We start from the raw sequence: 7,985 nt of genomic DNA, 5'->3' as shown, positions 1-7,985 counted from the left end.
GATGCAAAACAATTTTTATTACTAACATTAATATGACAATGGACAACTTGATGATAATCCACAATAATATCAAGAGAGATAGAATTATGCCACATAATCCATAATTTATTAGAGCAGTTAGCAAAAAAAGTAGGAAAATCTAAAAATCTAGCAGTTTCCACAATCTTATCAGCACTAATCATAGGTTCACATAAGACGAGCAATTTAATATTATGAATTCTACAAAGATTTTTAACTCTAATTTTCGAATCATTACCACCGATACCCCTAACATTCCACATAATTGCTTTAATCATTACCATTTTTTGCAGAAGTTTGCGCTCTGGTGGATCTAGGGGTAGCCGGACAAGCATTTTTACCTTGCTTACTCTTTTTCTTACCACCCTTATGAATCCATTCGTCGTCCCCATTGTTTTGACCTTTCAATTTAGGAGAATAGACATTCAAAGATGCATTAGCATTTGTAGTAGGAATAAATTCTCCTTCTTCAAAAGAATCAGCATACACCCCTCCACTATTTATCTCCTCACCTCTGTTTCCCTGTTTAGAAAGTAAAGCATTCTCAATTGCCACAGAATTAGAATTACAAGGCAATTCATTTAATAAATCATCAACAAAAATAACAAGTTTAGGACCCTTAGATGTGGAAGAACTATTCTCCGGCTCTCTAAGAACCTCATTCGATTGATTCTTATTGTTCGAATTCCTCAAATCCATATTCTCAGTATTACCGCTTTCCTCTCTAACCTTATCACCTTTTTCATCAACTACCTGATTATTATGATCCGTCTGAGGTGGTTCCACCGGAATAATATGAATCTCTTCTTTATTGTTCACGATAGACACTTCGACATGATTATTCACGGCAGAGCCAGGCCTCACACTGTCATAATTCTCAGATTTCTTCAATTCTGGGTGAATTTTAAAGCAATCCATGTTGGCATGTCCGTGGATTTTACAATGAGTACAGAAATCCGGTATTTTTTCAAATTCGGCTTTTTGCAAGTAACCATAAGCCTTGGATCCAACCCAAACTTCTTTGGGGTGTTTTTTCGAAATGTCCACTTCAACCAGAACTCTAGCAACCGAATGTCTCGTTCTCGACGCAGTGGCCTGATCCGTCTGTAACGGTCTCCCAAAAATGGTACCCAACGCATGTAAAACCTTCGGATTAAAGAAATGCAAACGTAAATTCGGGAATGAAATCCAAATAGGAACAATAGGAGATTCTTCCTTAATATCAAAGAAAGGCGTCCATTTTAGCACACGCATTTGACATTTATGAATGAAATAAGATCGTCTAGCAAAAACTCTGCTATAGTCTAAGTCATTAGACAACTAAATAGCCACATGCCTAGCATCCAGTAAAGCAACAGAATAAAAACCCGACAATTTCAGCAAAGCAAAAAAATTACGAATAGTATCCAAATTCGGTCTACGCACTCCAAATTTACCGACCAAAGTAAATTGAAACGGGGAAGCCAGTTTAAGAACTTCCTCATCCGACAGTAGAACAGCCGGATGACCATTAAAATTTGATTGTTGCACATTTGGAAAATTATCACCTGAAGATGCAGCACCGGAAAGAACATCTTTAAAGGATCTAGATCTCGAAGGCGACGCAGATCCCTCAGCATCAAGTTGAAAAAAACCTTTTTTCTTCGAAACATCCAGCTCCTAAGCTTTTCCCCACGGGTTACCCGGAGGAACCTCCGCCATGCGAGAAAAGCCCACCAGGGGCAAGAGAACACAACGATCTACACACCTAAAACAGAGATCGACAGCCGGAAAGAAGCAGAAAGAGCAAAAAATTGCGAACCACGGCGCTCGAGACGGGATGCCCTAAATCGCCAGAGCGGCGCACGGGGCAGAAAGTTGAGAATCTGACTGTTGACTTTATAATTGGCAAACTCCATTATGGTGTGATGAAACTCTCTCTTAGCGAGCCTTTTCTAAGAACTAAAGAATTTAAGCTTAAAGATCCTCCATCTTATGAATGTAATATTCTAAAGAAAAGCCTGAAGGATCTTCACTAGCTAGATTATGTTGTCCTTGATAGAGGGACTAGTTCTCTGATTGATGAGTGTTGTAGTAGAAGGTGAAATTATGATGGTTGTTAAGCTAATCATCCATTAGGCATGTATTTATAAAATGATGGGATGGTTTCCCACATATAGCATCACACTTTTTGTGTGATAGTAAATTTGTGATAATAACATGATAATTTTTCATATTAACATTGCATAAAAATTTTCACATGTGCACATATAAAAGATGTTCAATGGAGACATTAAAATTTTTATAGAAAAATTTTGAGAAAAATAACAAAATATAAATCCTAGCCCAAATGAAGTAAGAAAATGTTGAAATTAACAATCCTGTGCCAACAATCAAGAGAACACTTGTTTAGCCTCTTATAAAAGTAGAGAATTTTGGAAAAATAATGAGTGATGAATGTGATAAAGAGATATATATCAATTGTTAGACATCAATATTGATAATAGAAGGTGGCAATCAGGAGATGGTCATTAAGTGAGAACAATCATACAGTAATACTTGGTTGTCGTATGTGAAGCAATGATAGTCGCAAAAATGATTAAGCAATGATGATCAAGTGATGACAGTCAAGTGATGAAATTTTAGTTACTGTGGTATGGAGACGGCAGTCGTGTGATAATGATTAGAAAATAAATGTCAAGAAATAATAATCCAGTGATGATAGCCTGATAATGAGAGTTATGACAATTAGGTAATGATGATTGGGTGATTATGGTCAGTGATGATAGTTAGATGACTAACAAAGCTATGGAATTTATTAGCTAGATATCTAAGCTATTTCAAATTTCAAGTCATTTTCATATGAAAATTCAGAGTCTATTTATATATTTAGTGTGATATTTTGATAATTTTAGTCAAAATCAGCAAACATTCTCTCTAGAGCAACCCTTGTTAGTCCCTCAATCATAGATAATTCCATCAAAATTTAAGAGCCTTTTTTTAAGGGAAACCCTTGGTGGGGCCTATGCGTAAATATAAAACCAAAATTATAAGGTCCTTAAAGGGGCCTTCAGCTCACTAATGTTCCAAAGAGCTACACCAAAATAAAAATGAAAAAAACTAACGAGCCAAAATTCCCTAATTACATCAAATACACAAAATCCTAGGAACATTCTAAGGCGAAAAAAAGATGCCGCCCAAAAAAGTAAGTTATAAGAATTGTAATTTGCATGACATTGAGTTTTCTGCAAGTTCTTTTACTTGGAATAGAGCTACTATGTGGCAAAGACTTAATAGGATCCTTTTCAATAATAATTGGATTACTGATTTTATTATGACTAATGTGGAACATTTAAGTAGAACTCATTATGACCATGCGCCTTTACTATTGACCATTAATACTAATAGAAATGTTGGCTCTTCTGCTTTTAAATTTCAAAACAAGTGGCTCTTACATACTGATTTTATGAATGTGATTCATACCAATTGGCATGCTCCTGTTTACACTGATAATAATATCACTACATATTGAAATTATGGTCTAAGTTGAATAGATTAAAGCAGTCTCTAAGATGGTGGAATAAAAATATTTTTAAGAATATTTTTATTAATATTAAGGAAGCGGAGAATTAAAAAAAAAAAGGAAGCGGAGAATAAGGTTATTGAGTTTGGAGAATCCTAATTTTGATAACCTTAACAGCCTTAACATTACTAAAGAGTCTCTTTTTTAGCTGAATAATTAAGAGGAAATCTTCTAGAGGCAAAAATCTAATGCTAAGATTATTTTGGAGGATGATAGAAACACCAAGTTTTTACATGCTTTGGCTAATAAGAATATAATTAAGAACCACATTCATAAAATTGTTAACAGTGATGGTAGCATGGTTGATTCTGAGGAATTAATTTTTAATTTTGGAGTTGATCACATCATGAATATTTTTAATAACATGAGTAGTTATATTCCTATTATTAATCCATATGTTATTCCTCACATAATCATTGAAAATGATAATCATTTTCTCACTCAATCTCCCTATAAGATCGAGATTTGGAATGGTATTAATGATATGAATGGAGATTCTATGGCTGGTCCTGATGGGTTCACTACCAAATTTTTTTTAGAAAACTTGGAATATTATTACATTAGAGGTGATTGAAGCGGTGAAAGACTTCTTTTCTGGTATCCCTTACCCTAAATTCTTTTCTTCTACAAATATTATTCTCATTCCTAAAAAAGATGCGGTCAATAATTAGAATGATTTTAAACCGATTAGCCTTTGTTCTTTTCTTATCAAATTTAATTATAAAATGATTTATAGTACATTTGTTAATATTCTTCCTAGAATCATTTCTTATAATCAAATTGGTTTTGTCAAGGGTATGAGTATTTTTTATAATGTTCTTTTGGCTCAAGATCTCACGCATGATCTTAATACTAAAGTGAAAGGGGGCAACATTATCTTGAAACTTGACATTACTAAAGTTTATGATAATCTCAATAAAAATAAGAATTTCTTGTACAATATTTTGTCTTTATTTGGGTTTAGTGATTATTTCATTATGTTTATTAAGAATATTATTGAGAATTGTTATTTCTCTGTGATTATTAATGGGAGGAATCGTGATTTTTTAAATCATCTCAAGGTTTAAGGTAAGGTGATATTATTTCTCTGCTCTTTTTATTATTGATGTGGAGTATCTTTCTAGAGGGTGGAGGAGCTATATTTAAGGCATCTAAAGCTTCTTTTTCATACTATGCAGGGTTTCCCAATTTTTCATCTTAGCTTTGCTGATGATTTTATTTTACTTTTTAATGATTCTATTAATAACATTAAAGTGTTGTTGAATTTTCTTTTTCAGTTTCAAGACATGAGTGGTTTTGCCATTTATAAAGACAAAAGAACATTTATTATTGCTAAGTCTGTTAATCAGAATAGGACTACTGCTATCCAAAGGATTTGTGATTTTCAATCCAAGTCGTTGCCCATTAAGTACTTCGATACCCCTATTTATAAAGGTAAAAAGAAAAATAAACTATTTGAGGATATGTTTACTATAATTTAGAGAAAACTGACTCATTGGTATTCTAAATTTATGTCTTTTGGTGGGAGATTGGTGCTCATTAAAATTGTTTTGAATTCTATTCCCATTTATCTATTTCACACTTTGCAACCTACAGTGTCTATTTACCTTTGATTGGAGAGGATGCTTAATAAGTTCTTATGGGGCTCTAATAATAACAGAAATTGTATTCGTTGGGCTTCTTGGAAGAAGATTTGTGGGGTTTTTAATTAAGGGGGTTTAGGTTGTAAAAATATAAGTGATACGGTTTAGGCTTTTTCTCACAAATTATAGTTTTCTTTTAAATCTAATATCAGCTTATGGGCTAGTTATATGAATGCTAAATATTGCAAAGATATTCATCCGGTGTTATGTAGTTATAAAAATTCTGATTCTATGATTTGGAAAAAGATGTGCTACATTAAATGGGAGGCTGAGCAATTTATTCAATGGGGGCTGGGTTTAGGTGATGTTTTTTTTCTGGCAAGATAATTGGCTTGTACCTTGCTCTATAGAAAGTTTTTGTATACGCATACTCTTGATAATATTAAGGTTGATAGCTTTATTATTAATGGCACTTGGAATGTTAATAAACTTTTGGAGATTATTCCTACTATTTTAATTGATATTATTTTGATTATTCCTTTACACTTACAATGCAAGAATAAAATTTTATTCAATCTTTCATCCTCTGGTAAATTTCACATGAAGAATGTTTGGAATACTATTAGATTTAAATATGAGACATCCCACATTTTTTCTGCTATCTGGCATAATAATATTCCTTTATCTTATTTCATCCTTATGTGGAGGTGTCTTAAAGGGTTTCTTTTGGTTGATGAATTGCTTCAGAAAAAAGGATATATTTTTCTTCTGAATGTCAATGTTGTTTTAATGTGAAAAATGTTAATCATGTTTTTGTTAATGAAAATATTGCTCAAAAAGTGTGGAGCTATTTTATAGCTCTAGCTAATAAAGGTAATGTTAATATTAATAATGATGTTTTGTGTATGTTAGAGGGTTGGATGACTACTTTTAAAGGTCACATCTATAATTTATTGCCCATTCTTATTTTGTGATATTTTTAGAGAGCTAGAAATGATTCCAAACATAATGGCATTAAGATGGATGCCAATCAAATTATTTCATATGTTAAAAATAAAATTCTGAAATTATATTCTGTCAATCTTATTTATGCTAAGAATTTTCATAATTGTATTGACATGGCTTTTGATTTTGGTATTCATACTGATTGCGGATAGTCAAATTATATTGACAAGGTTGTTAGATGCATTAAACCTAACCATCCATACATTAAACTTAACTCTTATGGGTCTGTTGGGGCCGTCAGTGCGGGTGTTGGTGGCATTATTCGGGTTGTGTTCTAGCTGCTTTTGCTGGTCATTTACAATTGTGTAATATTATCACTATCGAACTTATGGGTTTGTCCTATGGAATGGATATTTGTATAATTTGGGTTTTGAGTATGTGTGGATTGAGGTGGATGTTATGGTTTTAGTTCAGATCATTAATAATATTGTGCCTGGTAATCTTCAAAACTTTTATCAGATTAGGAAAATTAAGCAATCCCTCTCTTCTATTAATTACTCTATTTGTCACATTTATCGTGAAGCAAATTCGTGTGTTGATTGGTTGACTAACTTTGGTTGTCAACTTGATAGCTTTCAGGAGTTGAATATTAGGAATTTACCTCCTATGGTGAAAGGCATTATTAACTTGGACAAAGCTGATTTGCCTTATATCCGTAATGGTTGGTGTTGCTGTTTATTTTGGTAAATTAGCTATGTTTATATGTTTTCTTAGATTGAGTTCGGTTTGGTTTTCTCCTGTTAGCAGATTAAGCTAGCTGCTTTTTTCTTGTTTTTGTGAATTTGGGTGGTGATGGTGGGTTTTATACGATCTTTTGGTATTGTAGTCTGGGTTGTTATTCCAACGGGGTCCTTATCATTTGGTATTGCTGGTTTATTTCCTATGTGATGCTGTTTATTTTGTTGGTGCTATTGGGTGCGTTGGGTCCATATTTTTATTGGATTTGGGGTCGCCTGTTCCCTCGTATTTTTGGCATGTGTTGGTTCTGGCAAACAGTTGTTTTGTTTGTGTTGTTTGGGTGGCTGTGAGCATGGGCTGGTGTAGGCTATGTTTTTTTTTTTTCAGTTATGCAGGGGGAATTTTATCCTGGTTTGGCCTATTTATCTTGGGTGTTTTGAGCTGGGCGGGTGTGGTTTAATGGAGATCGTTCACTCTGTTTTCCAGGCTATTTATTTCGGTTTAGATTGAGTTCTAGTTTGGATGTGGAACAAGTTTTCTCTTCAGGAGGTCTTCCCTTGTGCAGGTCTCTTTTTTGGAGCTGTTGGTTGCTTGTTCGATTTTTTTTCTTCAGAAAGCTGATGTTGAATTTAAGAGCCTTAATAACATTAAAATTGAATGATCTTAAGTTCATTATATTCCTCTCTTTAAGACACTTGTTTTAAGTATAAAAACAAAATTAAGATTAAGAGATCATCTAATCCATCAAATAGCATCATAAAAGTTCCAAATTAAGTACTTGATTTTGGCTCATTCAAACTTGGATCAAAATACTTTTGATGTCGTTGGACTCGTCTCCTAGAAACGTTCATTTTATCTGTAAGTTTGTTGAAATTAGAGTTTGAAAGATCTTGATGAATTTAATTTCAGATATTTTCAATTTAAATATTGCGTCAAAAATTTCTTTTTATCATCTCAATCATAAATTTAATTCAAACTAAAAGCATGAGCATCCATAAGTTTAACTTCAAAATCCATATGAAGGATCAATACACATAAGGCAAAAGTCAAATAGAGAGTAAAAATATCAGCCAAACCAATATAAGACAAAGAACTACTGTAGTGGAAGGCCATATGAGAGGCATTCAAATATCTTTGGA

The sequence above is a fragment of the Dendrobium catenatum genome, unplaced genomic scaffold (genome assembly GCF_001605985.2).
Source record: "Dendrobium catenatum unplaced genomic scaffold, ASM160598v2 fragScaff_scaffold_1366, whole genome shotgun sequence".
Taxonomy (NCBI): domain Eukaryota; kingdom Viridiplantae; phylum Streptophyta; class Magnoliopsida; order Asparagales; family Orchidaceae; genus Dendrobium; species Dendrobium catenatum.
Note: the sequence above shows the minus strand (reverse complement) of the source record.